This window comes from Molossus molossus, unplaced genomic scaffold (genome assembly GCF_014108415.1).
Source record: "Molossus molossus isolate mMolMol1 unplaced genomic scaffold, mMolMol1.p scaffold_m16_p_3, whole genome shotgun sequence".
In the NCBI taxonomy this organism is placed as follows: Eukaryota; Metazoa; Chordata; class Mammalia; order Chiroptera; family Molossidae; genus Molossus; species Molossus molossus.
Window position 1 is genome coordinate 24,099,088 of NW_023425366.1, and position 22,146 is coordinate 24,121,233.

Here is a 22,146-nt window from a genome sequence, read left to right on the forward strand (position 1 = left end):
ATATTACTGTTTCCTTCCCTCTACTAGTGACAGTGGCATCTTTTTCCTGGATCACACCTAAAAACTCCGATTCATTCTTAGCTCCTTTATGTTATGGTTAATTATTTCTCTAAACAGCTACAATAAATGTACCTTCCTTTTTTTTCTTTCTTTCTACTTTTGTACCAAGTTAACGGCATTCAGTAGATCTTTCCAGATTTTAATTATAAATTTGCCACTGCTTTTTCTTCCTGCAATTGAGCATGCAGAGTGATAATCAACCATCATGTATTCCATAAATATATTGTGGTTATCCAGTAAGTCTTAGAAAGTATGAGTAGTGTTCTAACCAGACCTACTCCTGTCTTATATTGGGCTCCTGTTCTGTTCTGTTCTGATTTCTCAACTCCTATATCTAAGGTGCAAAAATCACTAAAAATTTTTCTAGTACATCATACCCCTTCACTATACAGTTTGGTAGCATCACAATGGCATGAAGTTAAGCACTCATGTTAATACAGTCACCCTACCTGCCTAATTAGCAAAAATTTGACCAAGTAATGATGTTGGAATATGTTAGACTCTATGAATATGGCAGAACTTGAAATAGAGCTCAATGAATAATCTGGGGATTACCAATAAAGATGAGTTGAATCTGATATTTTAGATGGTAATGGTGAGTGGAGCTGGTTCATGAATATGCAACCTGCATAGTCTCTCAAGCTACCACATTCAGAAAGGTCACATGCTTTGCTTAATGCTTTCTGTGGCCATCTTAAAATCCATGGTGATTTTTGTGCAAGAGTCCCCATGTTTTCCTTTTTCACTCTTTATCCACTTGTACAACTGGTCCTGGTATCAAGTCAAGAAACTTGTCAAGGCCAATGCCAGAATTGTCTAGACAATTGTGTGTGTGCTTTGTCAACTCCATTCTCCCACCTCATCACAAACAATGTGTTATTAAAAGTAACCTTTTAGTATATGAAAAATATTGTCTATGTATACTTATAAACTTTGTAGCACTACATTGCATTAATGTAGATATTTATTTTTGGCTTAAAGCCAGAGAATCTGCCTTACTTTTCTTTATATCCCTCAGTGGAACCTGTATCATTGCTCTCTATATGGTGCTCTCTATTTTCTGAGTAAATCTATACATGCACACATGTATACTAATATATATATTGTGTATATATGAGCACATGTAAAGTTATAAACATACATAGGTTAAAGCACACACACACACACACACAATAGTTTTTGCTAAATATGAGAGAAAGGTATAGAAACTTTTGTTAAACTCAATTTTCTAAATGTCTTTCGATTGAGCATTAAAACGATTTAATTCCATTATATTTCTCAATTAACAATAACATGCTAGGAAAATGGATATGGACAGCAAATTATGAGATAAAAACAAGGAGACAGTGAATAAACATTTTAGTAATCACATGAATAGAAATTAATACAATGAGATAATAATTTTCAGCTATTGAATAAGCAAACTGAAAAAGAAATGTTCCTGCTCAGGAGTAATGAGGAACCAATTAGTCTGTTCTCTAATGATGTTGGGGAGCAGTAGGGTTACCATGTGCTTTGAAAAATGTTCATATATCTTGCTTAGTAGTTCTACTTCCAGCAGTCTATTCAAATGCAGTAGTGAATGACTCAGGGAAAAATTTATAAACAGAGATGTTTATAAAAGCTTTATTTATATCAAAATCTAGGAAACATCAGTAATGTTTAGTATTAGGAGAAAGATTCAATAAAGTATATTGCGTATATGATGTGCAATATAATGCTGGCATTGTTGGGAGGATTTTGGATGAGCACTTTAAATTGCAAATTTAAAGACAAGAAAGATATATCAGTATTCAATATGCATCACAAATGTTTCTTAGGGAAAAAACTCACAATATAAATTTAAGAGTTACTGTATACTACTGTCCTCTCTGAAATGACATTAACAAATTTAATATATGGGACAGGGAAAAGTAGGTTTACAGTTATTCCTATGGAAAACAGTACAATAATTAATAAATAATTATATAAAATTGAACTCTGTATTCAATAAGAACTGGAAACCTACTTTTGCCCCACGCTATAGTGCTAAAAATTATTTGATCAACCAGAAGTTCTTATTAATTGAAAATTAATTACATAACTCATTTATCTATATGAAAATTTAAAATTTTAAACATGTTTAAACATTTTTTCTATTTTCTGGTATTGTAAATATTATATACTGTGCATAATATAATATTTATTTGATGGTTAAGAATCTTTCAGTGCTTTAGAGTTATCAAAATGTCAGAATTCCGCCCTGGCTGGTGTGGCTCAGTTGGTTGGAGAGTCAACCTGCACACCAAAATGTGGCAGGTTTGATTCCCGCTCAAAACACATACCCAGGTTGTAGGTTCAATCGATGTTTCTCTCTCACATTGATATTTCTCTCTCTTCCTCCCTCTCTAAAACAAAAAGTCAGTATTCATTTTATAGCATCAAAATTTAAATTTAGATAAATATGGGAGGTTGAACTGAGTGAGTGATGTCCCTTGAACATTCTATAGAAGCTACATTTTTTTTTTTGATTAATATAAAATTCCCAGGTAAGAGTTTGTTTGAGATTAGCCTTTTTCTGCTACTAAATGGAGCACAGAAGCAAATATGATTCATTTAATAAACACTTATTGAGCACTTACTTACTTTTATTCAACACTTTTTAATGCCAAGGACTGTGCTGGTCCCTTTTGTATGTGTGTATAACTCTTGAAGGATCATCACAGCTCTGTAAAGTGAGCCTAGGTTCCCACGTTACAATCAGGTAGCATGTTCAGAGAGCAAAGCAACCTGGTTAAGCCACTATGTATTTAATTTGAGTGGCAGACGTAGGACCTAACCCTAGATCTCCCAATTCCAGTGTATAGTTATCTTCACTAAAACAAGCTGCATTTATACAAACTATGTACCAGATATTCCTTAGTAGCTTGCATTTAACCAGGAGATAGGCAAATATATAATATGCAAACATATAAAATAATAAAGCCTGCAAGAGTATATACAAGTTACTAAATATCTAGTTATTTTCTAAGCATGTTATATATTTTAACATATTTAATCCTTCTAGATAGCCTAAGAGATAAATAATATTGTTGTAGACAGTTTGCTGAAGAGGAAACAGAGCACATTTAATTATATCTTCCAAAGTTTGTGTGGTTCTGGATTCTGTGATCTAACTACTGAGCTATTTTGCCTCTAACTATAACAATGTTTATTAAGGTGAGGTATCAGTAGACTTTTAAATGTATTCTATGGCCTCAAAAAAATTAGGGACTAGTCACACCCATAGGAGCAAGGTGCTTTTTCAGAAGAGATGATCTTTGTTCTGATCTCTGAAGGATGAATAAGGCAGATGGGCAAAGGAAAATAGAGAAGATGTAGTCATCCCATGGGTGAGGGAGGAGAGAAGTTGGAGATGATATTAATTATGTGGACTGGATGAATGTAACATGAAATGGTTAACAAAAATGTAAATGACTTTTAGAAGACGTGATTTACACATGTATATTATATATACACATATATACATATGCATATATGAGTGAGTGTGTGTATGTGTGTGTATAAAATCTTTAGTACTTATTACCCAAGCACATAAAAAAAAAGCTGCAAAGAGTTGTATATTGCTTCATGTTTTCACTAGCTGTATCACTATAAAAAATCAGATATTTTTTCGTTAATCCTCATCTGAGGAGATATATATATATTTTTTTTTTTCCCATTGATATTTAGATACAGTAGAAGAAAGGGAGAGAGAGAGAGAGAAAGAGAGAGAGAGAGAGAGAGAGAGGGAGAGAGACACATCAGTGTAAGAAAGACACATCAATTAGTTGCTCCCACACGACCTGGGTTCCAGGGATCAAACCTGCAACCCACATATGTGCCCTTGACTGGGAATCAAACCTGTGATGCTTTGGTCTAAAGGCCAATGCTCAATGCTCTAACTGCTGAGCCAAACTGGCCAGGGCAAAAAAAAAAAAAATACATCATTTTTAATATTATTATCATAAATTCAGTAATTATTTCAATTAAAAATGAACCAAGGTATCATGTGTGCATAGTTAACTATTATAAATGCAGAATTATAATGAGGGCTATCCCTACATTTCCTTTACATTTCTTCTTTATTTGGATTTGAACACATTGTATAGCCTCCTGAATTTCCAGGGTAAAATTCAGCATGAGATGTCATATAAAGTGAGAATTTGCTGAGTCTGTCTCTCAAGGAATGATCACAGCTTAGCGTTACATTTTTATCTTTCTAGTTTCTATAGTCTGACAAGCATCAATCGTATGTTGGATGCTTCTCTGTCACCAGTGAAAATGATTCTTATAACTCTTCCAAGGTAACATAAGAGGGGACTCAGGATCAGAAGTGTCCAAGCTTTCAGTTTCAGAGATTACTTCTGTAATAAATTCTGCTGACTGATACATTGTCCAGTTTTCTGAAGTAATCTTTGACATAGGGAGAAAAAAAAAGACAAACAAACAAAAAGCCACCTGCCTCCAGCCTGGCTTTCCCCAAGCAGCGTGTTTCGCATGGGCTCACTTACTTTCTTTTTCTTAGTCCACAAGATGTGCGCTAAGTGGATGACAGCTGCACCTTTCTGTGGCTAGGGAAAGTTGGCACCGTTTCAGAATAGCAAACTTCAGAAGCCATGTAAGCCCATGTACATTGCATCACGGGTTTTGTGAAGAATCTAGAGCCCTTAATCTGAGTTTAGTCTCATAGACCGAAACCCCTTGGTGAATGGATTCTTTTTCTAGAAATGGATTATATTACTTGGTGATGCTGACAAATCCCTCTGCATGTCATCCCACTCAGGTGCGAGTGCCTGTTGACTTCCATCATGACTGCCCACTGGATGTGCTTATTATGGTCTTATTCAAGGAAAACCACCACGGAAGCCTAGCAGAAACACATTTTGCTTTCAAGTTTGTCCCTAGGATACTCATTACTGGTGTCTCAGCAAAGCTTCAGGAGCAAGCTGGCAAACATTTTATTTCATTTAACTAGCAGGGGTGGGGAACATCCAGCCCGTGGGCTGTTTAAGACCAGAGAAATTAATACCAGCTAACATTACACCCTCACAAAATTAGCCTGACCAAATAGAGCAGGCTCATTTTTAAGTTGATAATTTTGTATGGCCAGTGAATGATGTTATAAATATCCAAATGGCCCTTGGCAGAAAAGAGGTTCCCCACCCCTGATAGAGGAAGCCAAATAAACAATTAGTCTTCTCGAGAAAATGCAATAATGTGAAATTCTAAGCATGACCTCTCACAGACCAAAAGTTCTTTATATACCTTTTATTTTCAGTAACCATCCCTTCCTTCATGCTCTTGGGGCTTCATCAATGCAGAAAGATTCAAAATATATTATTTCAATTATCAAAAATGATTAAGAATTTATGTTTGGATACTGCACAAGGAAAATCTCATTTAAATCAGAAGCTGCATGAAAGAGCATATACAAAACATGATACACATTATTCTGATGCTATTGTTTTTACTCCACTTTTCCCTGAGATTTTGGATTTTGGAGACTTCCAAATGCTAATTGACTTCTAACATCTTCTTTAGGAGTAAACTATGCATTTAACTGTGTAATTCTTTCACAATTAAAAACAATTCCATAAAGTGCTTCTTTCATTGTTTCTGTTGATTTGTTTAATCATACAAAACCCAAACCAATTAAATCACTCCACCTTTTACATCACTCAAGCTAAATAAAGGTAGTCAAATATAACTTTGTTGTATTCAAAACATTCCCCCCTAGGCTCTTTAAATTTCTTTGAAATAGGCATACCTGATCTTCTCAATCTCTGTGACCTTTCACGAGGCAGGAGAAGAGAAAAGAGAGGAATAATTAGAAATTAACTAACCTTTATTAAAAGTTTACCACAGTTGCACAGAATTTTGTTATTCTTCACAGAGACCTTCTGAAGTGAGGATTACCTTCTATAATTTAAAGAGAAGCCTCCTGAGGCCCAGAGAAGTAAAAACAGCTTTCAGGGGTTCAGGGAAAGAGGCAAGTTGGAGCCAGGATTTGCTCCCTTGTCTCCTGGCCTAAGAGAACCTGCCTCATCTATTATAACCCCATAGTACCTGTTAAGCCTCTGTCTCTTTGTTCTTTTGAACTGCTGGACATGAGCGTTTATAGTACCAACTCACCAGAGCATGTAATGCTGCTCTCTCAGTGGTTGCAATGTCTGAGTGTCTTACATAATTCTAAATATATCTGCCAAGTGATCCTTGGAATAGCCATTCCATTTAGTTGGACTCCCACACATGTTTACTACACTGCTTTAAATGGGAATGCATGATGCTGTTAATGGAGAGTGTGGGGTGACTTTGTGTTGGGAGGAAGTGCTGAAGTTATTTTAGCTGCTCTCATCAGTTTTGAATACAGCCCATCAGTCCCTGAATCCTTGTGATCAAAAGCTATATGCAACACAAATTGTTTTAATTTATTCTAGAGTAATAAGAGGGAGACGTGTGTGTATATCTGTGTGTGTTACAATTTTCCTGGCACAAGCAAAGAGGGGTAGGAAAGGCATTGCAGTTTCTATTAGTCTTCACAAATGCAATGCTGACCTGCAAGGGAAGGCTCTATCTCATAGAAACCCTCCATGTCTTGAGTACTTTCGGGTGAGGCATTAAAGGGCATCACTCAAGTTAAATCTCACAGTTACCACAGGACTGTGGATCACTGACGAATGAGCCAGCAGTTAAATGTTTAGCAGGCTGTGACGACTTCGCTCGGAAATAGGAAAATTTATTACCAGCCTGCCACATCCGTGCCTGCCCTGCCTGCTTTGACTCTGGTTCCCTCCTGGTGTCTACTCCCACTCCATCTGACAGTCAAACCCTTTCTGGCTCCCCAGTGTTCCCTCCCCCGCAGGAAACTGACGGTCTCAACTGTCACGGAGTCCTGGCCATCGTATTTCAAGAGCCATGTACTAAAGATGATGCTGTGGGTCTATTTTTTTTTTTTTTTTAATTATTATTATCGATGGCATTGCTTTCCCCATGACCTTGCTCAAGGGGCTAAAGAGTGTCCGTTCTGCATACTATAGAATTCGAGTAGCCTCCGAAGTATGCGTGATGGGGGGAAAGAAGGAGGCAGTGGGCACGGCAGCGGAGCAGAGCCAGGGAGGAGAGGAAGGAGGAGAGACTGGAGAGGAGAGGATCAGGCAGACAGGCTGTGCCAGCCAATCAGAGGCGCGCTCCGGAGCTGCAGAAGCCGGAGCTGCGGAGCCCGGGGCTCGGAGGAGCGGGGAGCCCAGTCCGGGGCTCTCCGCCGACTGGAGCTGTTGTGCTGCTGTGCCCTGAGCACTGGGAAAGTCCCGTCTTTGCTTCTCACAAATTAAGTTCCTTTCCACCAGTTAGGGCAAGTCAGCCAAGGTAAGGCTTCAACAAATGACACTTGACTATGTAGTGACATTAATATCTTTGTACAACGGGGCTGCTTATCCAGTTATGAGTCAAAAAAATATTTGGTGAAATCTCCCTCTGGGATTGGTTTCACAGGACCGGGTGCCAATGGGAAAGTTGTAGCTGATGCTTCATAAGGCTTATCGCTAGTGTGTGTGTGTGTGTGTGTGTGTGTGTGTGTGTGTGTGTAATTTTCTTATCCAGGAATGTTGCCGTAGTGCCTATGGAATGTGAGTCTAATAATCCAGCTGGTGTCTGTTTATGTTTATCTGTGGATGTGCCCAGCCCCTGAAGAAGTTGGGAGGATACTCTGCAAGGCACATTTGAATAGTGATGGCATCAAAATCAGCTGTCATGTCTGTCTGTCTCTAAAAGTGAAGGAAAGCATTGTCAGAATAGAAACAGAGATGCTATTGAAATTTTGATACTGCTCTTTAATTATTGCCTTTCCAGTATCCTCTAAAATTACATGCTATCTGAGCACAAAGCTGCAGAAAAGCAGGCTCATTTTCTCTTTTTTCTTTAATTCTTTTTTTTTTTTCACATATCACTTCCATAAATACTTATTAAAGCTTAAGATGAAACTTTTACTTCTTTTAAAGGGCACTATAAATGATGCATGAAAAGGAATTAGGTAGGCTTCTGTGATCCATAACATACTTTATTTAGTATGTGTACTTATGTTTGTTAACTCTAATTCATTCCCCTATCTTAACTTCCTGAACCTGATTTGTTTGTGTCTGGAAATAACAATTATTTTTGTCTTCATCTTCATGTCTTACAAACAAGGTAAAATTATGCCTTACACATGTTTCTATGCATGTGTGTGTGTGTGTGTGTGTGCATATGTGTGTACAGATGTAGAACTGGGAAAATCTATCATATGTAACAGGTGAAAAAATATAATTTTATTAGCTAGTTACTAAAATATGTCCTTATGTTAATGCCAGGTGTATTTAATGAACTTTTAGATTAATCAATAGTAAATGCTCCTTGCTATTTTTCTGCTTGTAGTCAAGAAATATTAAAATAAAAATCTTAGCTAAAATTATATGGTCTTCTGTTTGCTCAGGTGATGGTATCACTGCTTTGAACCGAAAGACAGATCAGAGAAAGGTTTTATTATGCAGCCAAAAAAAAAAAAATCAAACAAACAAAAAAACCCACTACAGGTTCTGACTGTGTTTTGGAACCGTTATTTTCTACTCTAGGATACCCCACAGATTTTTCAAAGCAGGGGATTTCCTTCTGCAGTAATTGTTCTTCTCTGTTTTAGTGGACTTGTCTTATCAGAGAAACTATTTCATTCTAAATCAAGAGTTTGAGGTACATACTACATCTCATATGAACCTTGTTGGATGTGAGAGGAGAAAGGAGAAAGGATTTGATGCTAGTAAGAATTAGTTCTGTAGTCTTAGCCCTCTGGTCCAAGCACCAATCATCATTTCAGTTTCTTTCAAGGTTCCTGTTATGTATGTAATTTTGGATTTCCTGATAATAAACTAACCTAGTATAAGTCAAGCCATTTATTTACTTAATAAGGTATTCATTCATTGTGCCTTGGTGACAAGTATTTTATGAACCATAGTGCTGGTGCTTTTTTACAGAGTTAGCCAACTTAAGGGGGGTGGAAACATTTATACTAATGTTCGAGTTTGAATTCCTATCCCGACAACAGTGGGAGGTAGAAAATGAGGATATCCTATTTCAGATGCAACAGTGATGTCCAAATGAAGATAACCCGATAGCAAAAAACAAAATAGTAGAGAATAAAGGTAAATGGCAGGAAATTCTAGCTGTAACTCTCCAGTGAACATTGAATATAATTAATTATATTAGTTGCAAGAATGGGAATAGCAAATGGTGCTTGAATAAAGTCTATACATTGAGCAAATTGGAATCATGAGAATGAATTAGTCACTTCGGCCAAGTTTATAAATTCTTTATATGATAGATTTTATATGCTATATAAAATAAATATAAAGTGCCTTTCCCATTTGGCTCATGTAAATATCAATCCTAGGCTTCTTGGTTGAATTTTGTGGTCTATTGCATACAGACCACATGCTTAAAAGTTTGTGCATCCTACTTCTCCTCTGTTTGGCTTGTTGGTGATTAGAAGAATGCAGTATACCTTATATATTTGCACGTGATATAATCATCCTTTGGAATCTAAACATGTATGTGCACTTCAACAAATAGAGGATAAAACATATTGAGCATAGTGACCTGGAAAGATTTACTTCTCTTGAATGGATATATCAGTTGCAGTGGAATCGATTGAAAAGTGAAAAAAAAAAGAGACTGAGAGATTAAAGACAGCAAGGGTGTAAGGTATTCTTTGGCTTTTCTTAATAAGGACTTCAAAATCTTAAATTTGCTTAATTATATACCTCAATTGTAGTTGCATTAGACATGTCATAGAACCATGTTCTAAGCTTTGGTGCTATTGCTATTTTGGGTTGTATAATTCTCATGCTAGGGGGACTAGCCTATGCTTTGTAGGATGCCTAGGAGTATCTGTATTCTACACACTAAATAATAGTAGCAACATCCCCAATTGTGACAACAAAAAATATTTTAAGACATTGTTAAATATTCCTTGTGGTTCAAAATTATACCCCTCGTCTATTGAAAGCTACTGCTCTAGAAAAAAAAAAATAGAATATGTACAGAAAGGGGTCATGCAGCACACTGTCTGAGTAGGCAACTGCCTATGTAAATAGTTCCATTTGGGTGATCTATGCTAATTTCTGTTCTTTTGCTTTGAATGGATTTCAACTTGTAGGTGGTTCATTAGATGCCTAATTATAAACTGTGGAAAAACTTACCAGTATAAGCTCTTTTTGTAAGCTGAGACTTGTCTGTATGTTACCATGTACTATATGTGTTTATATAGTGTATCTAGTATGCTATATATGATGATATAATATATTATCATATACTAACATTTGTAGGAACAAGAGAAAACAAAAACTGGGAAAAAGGAAATGTAGATGTTGAGTCTGAAGACAAATTTTAATTCTATTTGTTATTTCAGATGAAATATTTTTTATTATTATTAATAGGTGAAAGGTAACTGTTTCTCTCTATGATTGCTTTCACTTTTGTTTTTGGAGTATGTATATGTTTGGTGGTTTCAGAAGAAATGTTCACTCTACTAATCCTATGTGCTTGGAGTCATTTATGATGTTTAAAGGTTCCAGAAGTAAAAGTAGATGCTTTGGTTGAAAAAGCATAGTTCATAATGGATGGTGATGTAAAGCATAATGGAAAAAAAATTCCAAGCTCAATGATTTCTTTCCTTTTCTTTTTATCCTCACCCGAGGACATTTTTCCATTTTTTGTTCAGATAGAGTGGGGAGGGAGAGAGAGAGTGAGAGAAACATCGACGTGAAAGGGACACATCGAGTGGTCGCCACCCGCACAACCCAAACAGGGCCGGGGGCAGACTGCAACCGAGGTACATGCCCTTAGCAGAAACGGAACCCGGGTCTCTCTGGACCTCAGGCCGAAGCTCTACCACTGAGCCAAACTGGCCAGGGCAATGGTTTTAAAACATGGTGGAACTTGGTTGCTTCCATGGATTACTTGTGTCACTTGTCACTTGTACATATAGACCATTTATGCTCATCTGCAAAAGGAGATAAGAATAAGCTTGAGAACCAAATAACACAAAGTACTGTAATGTGTTATAATTTATAAAAGTCTACACCAATGCCGGTATATTATCACAGATTTAATGTCTTTGGTGATTTATTTGATAAGAATTGACTCAGCATGGTAAATTTTCCAGCTATTCTAGGGAGACTAAAAATTATCTTTAAGAAATGACAGTATTAACTCTTAAATGCTTTTTCATTTATTTTTATTTTTTAGATGAAAAAGTACATTTCCATTTTGAAATATGTGCTATAAATTATGGACAAACCCCAATTTCCTCACATATTCTATCCTTCCCCATTGTATCCACATTTATAATTTGGTTAAAAATAGTGAAATGTTAAACATAGAATGCACCTTTAAATACACTCTTCAAAAATAACCACAATTGCCAATTTGATATTAAATTTTAAATGATTTATTAAATAGATAGGTTAATATGGATATCTACATATAATTATGAAATGAGTATAGATTTGAAGTAAAAGTTATATAGAGATGTATGTATTCAAATAGCATATGTTTACAAACATAAATTTAGATAAATACAATTTGATATAATACCCTACTAATTTTAATGCATGTTCACTCTTTCATGTGATTATATCAAGAAGTCATGAATATTTAACAAGAATCCAGTATGCGTGTTATGTACAGAACTAATATTTAATTCTGGTTCAGTGTTAGGAACACACATTTGTTTACAGCTTTTTCTGTTCACTAGGTCAGCGTAATTTCAGATTGGTTGATGATCCTGTCATATTGTGTAATACATTTTGACTATTGCATATGATTGTATAGATATACTATTGTTCATTTAAGTGATCCCCTATATATTTTATTAAATGAAGAATAAGAGAAGGCCAATGCAAGTTAAATAATTTAGAATCTATTATTGCTAATAGTGTTTTGACTTTTAAGTGTGGTATGAGTTCCAGGAAAATAAATGAACAGTGGAGAAATGTAGGAGCAGATATAAGAGGAACATTTGCTCTTGAGTACTCTGATATGCCCTGATGTTACTTCTGTAGATATCAGAAATTCTGATATGTAAACTTCTACATTGCTTTGCTATATCAATTTTGGAAACTTTTTGGTAAGCTGAGAATTAAGTGAACAAAGTACAATTCCTAAAAATATTTGAGTGAAATATTTATGAATAGAGCTCATATGTCACTTATTTGAGCTCTGAAGGACTATGTCTTATTCAATACTTTACTTGCACTGTGTGGAAAGTGATAGATGAATTTCCAGTAAAATGAATTCAGGTATTGTAGATGCTTTCACTGAAAAGAATACTTGAATTGTCATTTTCATTTCATTTTATCTTTAGGTGACCATCAGTATCTTAAAATAACTATTAATTGTCATTACATTTAGGGCTTTATGGTCAGCAAATATGATATATGTATAAATACGCACAGTGTGATGTAACCTAATCCCATTATTTTTACTCAGTATAACTGATACCTAAAGTGTTTTTGTTTTTTTTTAATAGATTCAGTGATAACCTATGGAATCATCATATGACAAAGAATTTTTGAAACCAATATTGGTATTGGCAAAAATGTGATAAAATTGTCATTTATAGTTATTCCAGATGGAAGTGAAAATTAGTAGTCTATCAGATTTGAAAAACAATTTGAAATCCATTGCCAGAGACAGGAAAAGGCAAATTTACTTATATGCAACTTCTGGGAATAAAGCACTAGGAAATAATCTGAAATATCAAAAATGAAGGAATCCATCAAAAAGTTAAAATTAATTTAAGAATTTGAATTAATATAAATAATGATACATATATGAAAATTGAGAATGTTAAACTTGATATAAAAATTTACATTTCAAAGAATTCCATTTAGTTGGGTAATGTGTTGAGTCAAGAATGTGTATCCTCCCCAATTTCTCTACATACGTTATCATCTATAGTTTTTTTAAACATGCATAATTAGTACATTCTAGCTGCAATGTGATTTAATGTAAATGAGTCATGAAAATATAAACAAATATTATTTTGATGGGAATGCAATTTTACTGCTTCATGGAGAACCTGCTTGTTGGCTGATTGTTTCAATTTAAGTTAGCAATAGATTAGGAAACTTTGCTTTATTTATTGAAAAGTAAACCAGTTCCAGAAGACTAGTCAGTAAGATTTTCAATTCTGTTGATTGAAATTCTACTCTTGGGGAGGGTGATAATTCCCCTGTTCTACCTTTCTTTAGTTCTTACATCTTGACTTATAAAATCAATAGAATAATGGAGGGAAAAAAAAATTGATGGGTGTGCATGGGAGAAACAATGTGATGCTCAGATCATAAAATGAGACTCAAATAATGATCAAATTAGGCACCTTTTTATACTGTTTAGACAAAAAAAACAACAATAAATTTGTGAGAAATTGACAGAACAAAGAATGTTAGTACTCATTAGAAAGGGGTCTAAGCAAGGTTTGGATTTTGGTTGTAAATTAGTAAAGGCATTATATAAGGTTTATTTATACAGATTTTGTAACTCTTGTACTAAAATTGTCTCTCAGCCTCAAGAACAGGAGGAGAGAAGATGGTGACTTGTGCCAGAGTGAAAGTAGTAGAAATAAAGAGAAGAGGTTGGATGATATATTCAACTTGAAAATAATGCTGTTGGTCCTTGATGCTATACAGGATATAGAGTTGATGGGGAAAAGTAAGGGTAAGGGACACATTTTGTTTGCTATAGGACAGAGTTTCTAGTCCCCACAAAGGAAAAAACTAGGGAGAAAGAAGTCTGGTGGGGGCAAAAGGACAGGCAATAGATAGGAAGAAATTAGTTTGTACATTTTTAGATATAGATGGCCAAGTGGTGATGGAATGGAATTACCTGAATCATAAGCGTGATGTTCACAGGAGAGCTATCTGTTGGATGTAGGAAATCGATTCATCGCACATAAATTGCATTTAAAGTACAGAGACTGAATGAGAATGAAAACATGAAAATCACAAGGGTCAGAACCTAAAGCAACTATCAGTCGGGAAAATGAATGAAAAGCAGCCCAAGCAGCTGGAGGAAGAGGAAACCCCACATGGAAAGCCAGGGGAAGATGAATTTCAAGGAAGACACTGTTTCAAAAACATTTTAAATTATTGAAATGGAAACTTCCAAGCACATATGAACATACATATTCAACACATACATTTTGGACATTTTTATTTTATGTATAAAAAATTTACTTAATTTTTTTTAAGTTCATCTTTAAAGGACCCTATTCATTCTAGGTGCTTATTTTTTATTTATTATTTTTTTTTATCCTCACCCGAGGACATTTTTCCATTTTTTGTTCAGATAGAGCAGGAGGGAGAGAGAGGAAGAGAGAGAGAGAAACATCAATGTGAAGGGACACATCGAGTGGCTGCCACCCTCACGACCAACCAGGGCCGGGGACAAACTGCAACCGAGGTACGTGCCCTTAGCGGGAACCGAACCCGGGTCTCTCTGTACCGCAGGCCGACGCTCCAACCGCTGAGCCAAACCGGCCAGGGCGGTGCTTATTTTTTTTAAGACATCTATATATAGTAATCATTTCCAAGTTAACGTGAGCCATACATTAGAGGCAATTAAAAAGTTTCTTGATGTCATAAAAACAAATATTGACAATAAATTATTGGTTTATTTGTCTATAGATTTTATTGATTAATATAGTTCTTGTCCACTAATGTTTTTATTGATTTTATATAAAGTATGATATTACAGATATTGCTTTTCACATCTGAAAAGTTTGCAGCATAGAATATATTTTATTTATTGATAGCTGAAAATTTTGCTTCTTGCCAACTCGAAATTATGCTACAAATAATTATAATAAAAGTAGATATGAAAATGTTCCTATAGCCAATTAAGGGACTGTATGTTTTATTCTACTATCCCACAAGTGAGGGAGGAAGGAAGAGAAAGAGAGAGAGACACATTGATGTGAGAGAGACACATAGATTGGTTGCCTCCTGCATGACCCTGATTGGGTCTGGGGATTGAACCTGCAACTCAGGTATGTACCCTTGATTGCAATTGAACCCAAGACCCTTTGATTAGCAGGCCAACACTCTACCTTGAGTCAAACTGGCCAGGGCTAGATCTTTTTATAGGAAGATAAAGAGAGAGTAAGGGAGAGGGGGAGAGAGAGAGAGAGAGAGAGAGAGAGAGAGAGAGAGAAACATCAAAGTGAGAGCCACACACTGATTAGCTGCCACATTCTTTATTCTTAATCTAAACAATCAAATTGGTTAACTAGTGCCTTATCAATCAGGCTTCACTTAAAATATTTATATTCTCAGATAAATTAAGTGGCATTGCTTCTGAAGCTCAGTTTTATGAAAGGAGTCACAAAAATGCTTTGAACAATTTAAATGGATAAGTTCTGTATGTGACTATAGTAAAGGCTACTGTGGTAAGTAAAATAACGGCCCGCAAAGATACCCAAATCTTAATTTCTGGAACTCGTGAATATGTTACCTTATATAGCAGTGAAGGATTAAGAATGCAGAAGGAGCCCTGGCAGGTTTGGCTCAGCAGCTGGAGCATCGGTCTGTGGATCAGAGAGTCCGGGATTTTATTCCCACTAGGGGCACGTACCAAAAAAAAAAAAACAAAAAAAACAACAAAAAAAAAAAACAGAAAGAATTAAGGTTGCTAATCAGCTGACCTAGAACAGGGAGATGGAAGTCGGAGGCAGACAGGTCAGTGTGATAAGGTGACAAGGACTCTGTTGACTTTACTGGATTGGAATATGGATAAAGAGTACAAAGCTCCCGGAGGCTTAGGGCAGCCTCTAGAAACTGGAAAAGGCATGGATTCTCTCCTAAAGTCTTCAGAGAGAAATGCAGCCATGCTGATACCTTGATATTAGTCCACTGTGACTCATTTCAGACTTCTGACCTGACCCTTGTCAGACTTCTGACCTCAGGAACTATAAGATAATAACTTTGTAATGTTGGAAGCCACTGAGTTTATGGTGATTTGTTATAGTAACAATAGGAAACTAATATAGCTAGCATAAGGAGGTATATTAAGTTCTGCCTTTTTAATAAACAACACATCATGTGAAAGTTCTGAAAATAAAGATATGATAATTATACCATTACCCTGAGAATGGTATATTGTTTGTATTAAGTTGATGAATGTTATTATATATAACCTGAAGGATGTTTCCTAAAAGAGAACATAAGTGCCCTGGCTGGGTAGGTCAGTTGGATAGAACATCATCCCAATGTGTCAAGGTTGTGGGTTCTACCCCGAGTCAGGACACATTTAAGAATCAACCAATGAATGCATATATAAGCAGAACAACTAATCAATGTCTTTCTCTTTCTCTCTCCTCCTCCCTCTATCTTTCTTCCTCTCTCTCTAAAAGCAATCAATAAATAAAAAGATAATATAAGGTACAACTTTTTCTAATGAAAGAAAATAACATATCCTACTTAATCTGTACTCTTTTGTCCTCAATAAGTATATTATACTGCTATTTATATAAGATTACTGGACTTTTAGTTGCTGTGTCCAAATGTGGTTTAAAATGTATCGAATTATTTTATACATTTCTTTTAACCAGATTATTCATTTATGTGAAATGCAAACATTGACCCACATATAAAGTAAAATATAAAATGTACATCACAATAAACAACCCTCTCCTTGTTACATGTTTGCATTGTAGGACTTATTTATTCAAATTTGAGCAATTTCATTTTTTAAAAAGCAAAGTTAGCCCATCTGGAGTGGCTCAGAGGATTGAGCTTCTTCCCATGGACTGAGAGGTCCTGGTTCGATTCCTGGTCAGGACACATGCCCGGATTGCAGGCTCGATCCCCGGTAGGGGGCGTGCAGGAGGTAACTGATCAGTGTTTCTCTCTCACATAGATGTTTCTATCTCTCCCTTTTACTCTGTCTCTAAAAAAAAAAAAAAAAATTAAAAATGTCCCATGGATGTTGTTTGCTCACACCTAGTTACAAAACCCTAATTAACATGGGGTCCTAAGAAGGACAGTATGACCTGCTCACCAGTATGAGTCAGCTTGTGACAGGAGGGAGAACCCCAGTGAGTAATTACAATGAGTAATAACAGACCAGTGTTTCCTACTCAGGCAGTTTGGGGACGTGAGAGGCACTGGGACAAATTCTCCATCTGAGCGGCCTATTCTTGATGAATGCCATGATCTCTTTCCAAAGACTGTGACTGGGCACCCAGAGGCAGACCAGCTACTAGTCATATGTTCACCCCTGGTACACGATCAAGTACTATTTCATCTTCCTCTTAAGTGTTTGTTTTTTTCTGAATTATTGTATTCATTATATTAATGTGTTAGATGGTAGGTATTCAGTATAGCAAGCCAAATGAGAAGAAAGTTTAATGACCACCATTTCTCTTGTGTCAGTCCCTACTCAGCTGAAATCTTTAAAAATTATACTGTAGCTATCAAACATGTGTGTGTGAACATATATTTGTATACATACATACATATAGATGCAAATTGTATACATCCACATAGACTTTTTCAACTTTTTAGAGTGTGTTATTTTATTCATAGTCCTCTACAGCCTACTTTTACAGATATGAGATCATGAAATCTCTACAAATGAATAGATCAATCTGATTCTTCCTTGTCTTTATTCTCTTCTTTTGTCTTGTTTTCAGCCTTATTCCTACCGTTATGTCCCGCCACACTGCCTCTCTTTGTCCTTGCATTATCTTATCCCTCCTAATTTGTATGTGTTCCTGTATTAGTTGGCTCAGGCAACCATAAAAAAATACCATGGACTGGATGGTTTAAACAACAGGAATTCATTTCTCACAGTTCTAGAGTTCAGAAAGTCCAAGATTAAGGTGTGAGACAATTTGGTTCCCTGGTAAGAGTTCTCTTCCTGTCTTCTAGGTAGCCAGTTTCTTGCTGTGTCCTCACGTGGCAGAGAGAAAGCTCTCCAGTGTCTATTCCTATAAGAACACTAATCCCATCATGAGAAGCCCAACCTCATGACTTCATCTAAACCAAATTACCTTACTAAGGCCCATCTCCAAATGCTATCACATTAGGGGGTAGAGCTTCAACATGAGATTTGAACAGGAACAAAATTGAGTTCATAGCAATTTCTTTTTTTCCCCCTATTTTCAATTTTATTGTTATTATTTCTAAACATCCTATTTCTTCCTGCTGCCATGTGTGATTCCACCAAGCATTTTAACCTCTTTAATCCCTTCCAGTCCTCATTCACTTTTTTCTCCAAAGTCACCTTATATGACTCCTAAAGAGTGTGCTTGAGTATCATAGCCATCTATTCTTCTGAAACCTTTCTGTTGCAAAGACTAAGTCCATACTCCTTCCCTGTGACGTTTCAGGTAGCAATCGTCAATTTGGTCATTCTTCAAGATGGTTTAAAGGACATAAAAACTGCTTGACAACTGTGCCAACAGCACACTGGAAAGTGCTGTATATTCAGCTCTTTATTTCTGTAATTATATAGTTTGCCAAGATCTGTGGTATTTAGTGTTGTCTACCATATCTAAAGAACTTTTGTTCTGGGTTCATTGGATGTATCATGTAAAGTAAAATTTAAAAGTATTGTCTGAGCATTTTTAAACAGAACTTCTAGAACTTTCATTAAGAAAAGTTTTTCTTTGAGCCATTAAGCATTCACTTGAGTGATAAAAGGAAAAACATATGAAATGACTAGGACCCGTAGCGTATGAACATCACTGGTTTGAAATTGCCAAGGCACGAATCACCCTTTCAGATGAGATGCTCTCACCGACTTCAAAGCAGCTCTTGTGTGACTCAGGAGACATGTAGCAGTTGGGAAGAGCTTGTTTCTCTGGTAAAGCATCCCACTCCATTTCAGTCCGGTGCTAAGCAGGATTTCATGTGCATGCAAAAGGTATTTTTAACACAAATTTAGTATTAGCATGCTAGAAGTGCTGACTCTTCCGAGTGTAAAATTGTGGCTTTCAGAGAGAAGTAAATGAGGACACTCTGTCAGCATCCTGGAAATGATACTTATTCTCTTACTAAAAGAAATGCCAAAAGCTTCAAATGAAAAAGCAACACATTAGCTCAATGAACAGGCTAGATTGTTCTAATCGATAAACTCAACAAGAATAGTTTATTCTTAGCTAATACGTGTTTATGTCTCCAATTTATAAACAATGAAAAAGCATTCTTTGTAAAAAAAAAATATTTTCTAAGAGGCATAAAATATTTAAAATAACACTTGCTTCAAATCAGATTGCGTTTAATTGTTATTGATTTTTCCGCTGTATCTAAATGTTCAACTCAAAGTCTGCCCTTCGGATGTTTATCAAAGTATACATTTTTCTAAGGAACTCTACAGTGTACTTTTGTACATATTAAGTGTTCATGCAATACCAGTGCATTTTATCCACTTTATTCCATTTCATTAAATTTGCTACATAAAATGTAACATATTTATGAAATATAAACATTGAACATTTTGGCAAAACATGTTTCAATGAACAAAAAGATTAATTCAGGTATAATTTTTTATATGGTAAAGAAATTTGATATACTAAAAAAATTTTAGGCAAGTTATCTAATGTGACTTTGAACTCAGATTTTAATTCATTTATTGATTTATTTAAACTATGATAACATAATTTATAATTTAATTATATGTATATAGTTAGCCTGTTAACTAGAAGTTCTTTCTGGAACCTCTGGAGGTGGGGCAGATATTATAAACTTAATTTTGTATAAGAGTAAGTTGAAGCCACAGAAGCTCATAGATCTGTTCAGAGAAGCATGCTTTCTCGTTGCTGAATCAGAATGGAGCTTGCCCTGCCTCTTCTATCTGTCATGCCTCTCAAACACCCAGCCTCCAGACTTCCTTCAAACTGCTCAGCTGATGGTCTGCCTCACATGACAGCTATAAAATGTCTAAACTCAATAAGACAGTTACTGTCTCGTGTCACCTCCACCAAATCTGTACATGCAATGGAACCTATACTCTCATACCTGGTCTCTGCACAAATTACAGTAAAGGGAGATCTCTGCTATTACCAAACCTATTCTCAGGGTTCCCTCTCCAGATGCTCCCTAAATCCTCCCCTTAATTGGCTGGATCAAGTTATCCCTCCCTAACACATCATCCCCTTAACTACGCTTGGATAACTCCCTTCAGCAGAACTCCAATACTCATTTACTCTGTCCAATACTCATTTACTCTGCTCAGATTTAACATATTTCAGTCATCTCAGCAAGTGATACCCCCACTTGCACAATCAGAAAAATAAGAGATATCCTTTATGCCTTTCTCATCCTTGTTCCTCACATAATTATCAAGTTCTAAATATTCTACCCCTAAATGATATGTAAAATATATTCACTACTCTCACTTATGCTGCTACCTCACTAGTTAACATCACCATGATCTTTTCTTCAATGGTTTCTTCTAGTCTGCTTGTACCAGCAAATCTTCCCCAGTCAGGATATACTTCTGAAAAATATAAATCATTACATGTCAGTGTTCTCTTTCAAAGCCCCTCAATAAACTTCAATTTTATGGATAATAAAAGACTAAAGTCTTGCTATAGCCTTTAAAATCCTATATGACCTCACCCAGATTTCCTCTGCAACTTGACCCTCAATTATACCAGCTAAAACATACTTTCATGCTTTCTCCTCCTCAAATATGCCAAGCCTTCCTTGGGGCATTTGAACTAACTCGCTCTTCCTTTGTCTGAAATATCATTCCCTCATATTTTTTCTAGGGCTAGCTCTTTATCTTTCATGCTTAATCTCATCCTTTTACAAATAATACCCTCTTCCCTAAAGTAGCTCTCTATCATACCAGCTTATTTTCTCATGCTCTTCAATGCTACTTTTTCTTTATTAGTTTACTCATTTTTGTATTTCTCACCTCCATGAAGACTGTAAACCCTGCTTGAGCCAGGTTCTGGCATGTTCATTTACCCTTGGATCCAAGGTGTTATTGCCTGGCACGTAGCCCAGAATATATTCCAGAAAATATAAGACACATATTCATAGACTAACATGAAAATAGGTTTTTAAAATAAATTGTTTAGAATTTTTAACTGAAGAGTGTCTAGAAACAGTGCACATATCATTAGTGTAAAGATAAATAACTATCACTAACTGAACATAGCCAAGTAACTACCACTTATATAAAATAAAACATTGCATTCATTCCAACAGCCTTCTGTGTGCCTTCACTATCCCTGCCCCTTCCCTAGAAATTGTGTTTTTCCCGACTTCTTTCAATACAGATTAATTTTATATGCTGAATTTTATATAATAGAATCATATAGTATTACTTCATTGTGTTTGTCTCCTCAATACTACTTTATAAAATTCATCCATTTTGTTGAGTGAATCAATAGCTTACTCATTTTACTGCTCTTGATTATTCTATTGCATGAATATATTACAATTTATTTCTTTTACTTTTGAAGGACATCTGGACTTTTTTCAGTTATTAACTATTATAAATAATACCACTATGAACATACTTGTGCCTAAATTCTGGAGAACGTATGTACAATATTTTATTGGTATATACTGGATCGAAATGCTGTGTTATACCATATGCATATGTTCAACATTAACAGATATGTCCAAATACTTTTCCAAAATGGCTGTACTAATTTATACTCCCACATAATTACATGTTACTATTGTTATTGTCAATCTTGTTATTTTAGTCATCCTGATAGGATAAGAACACAATCCCTCATTGAGTTCTTCCCCAAATTGTACTTTCAATCTTCAAAGTTACAGTAACATTAAAAGAATAAAGCATTAACATTTATGTCCTACTAATGGATTTATAGGAGGTTTTTGTCATGTTTTACCATATTGATAAGTAACCATCTTTATTTTTCTGAGTATTGCAAACAATTTTTAGACAGTAGATGCAAACTTTCAATGGTAGGAAACGGAAAGACTTTCTGAATTTATAGATTGGGCAATTTTGACATTTACTGAACATTTTCTTGATTTACTTTGACAGTTT

General features: G+C 35.5%; 1 protein-coding gene across 1 annotated transcript in view; it reads left to right on the forward strand.

The window, feature by feature from the left end:
* The first annotated feature begins 7,346 nt into the window (after nt 1-7,346).
* CDH18 (cadherin 18) overlaps nt 7,347-22,146 on the forward strand; it is a 419,127-nt gene continuing 404,327 nt past the window's right edge. The window contains exon 1 of the mRNA XM_036280557.1: nt 7,347-7,446. The gene's annotated coding sequence lies outside the window, so the exon portion shown is untranslated. The remainder of the gene's footprint in view (nt 7,447-22,146) is intronic.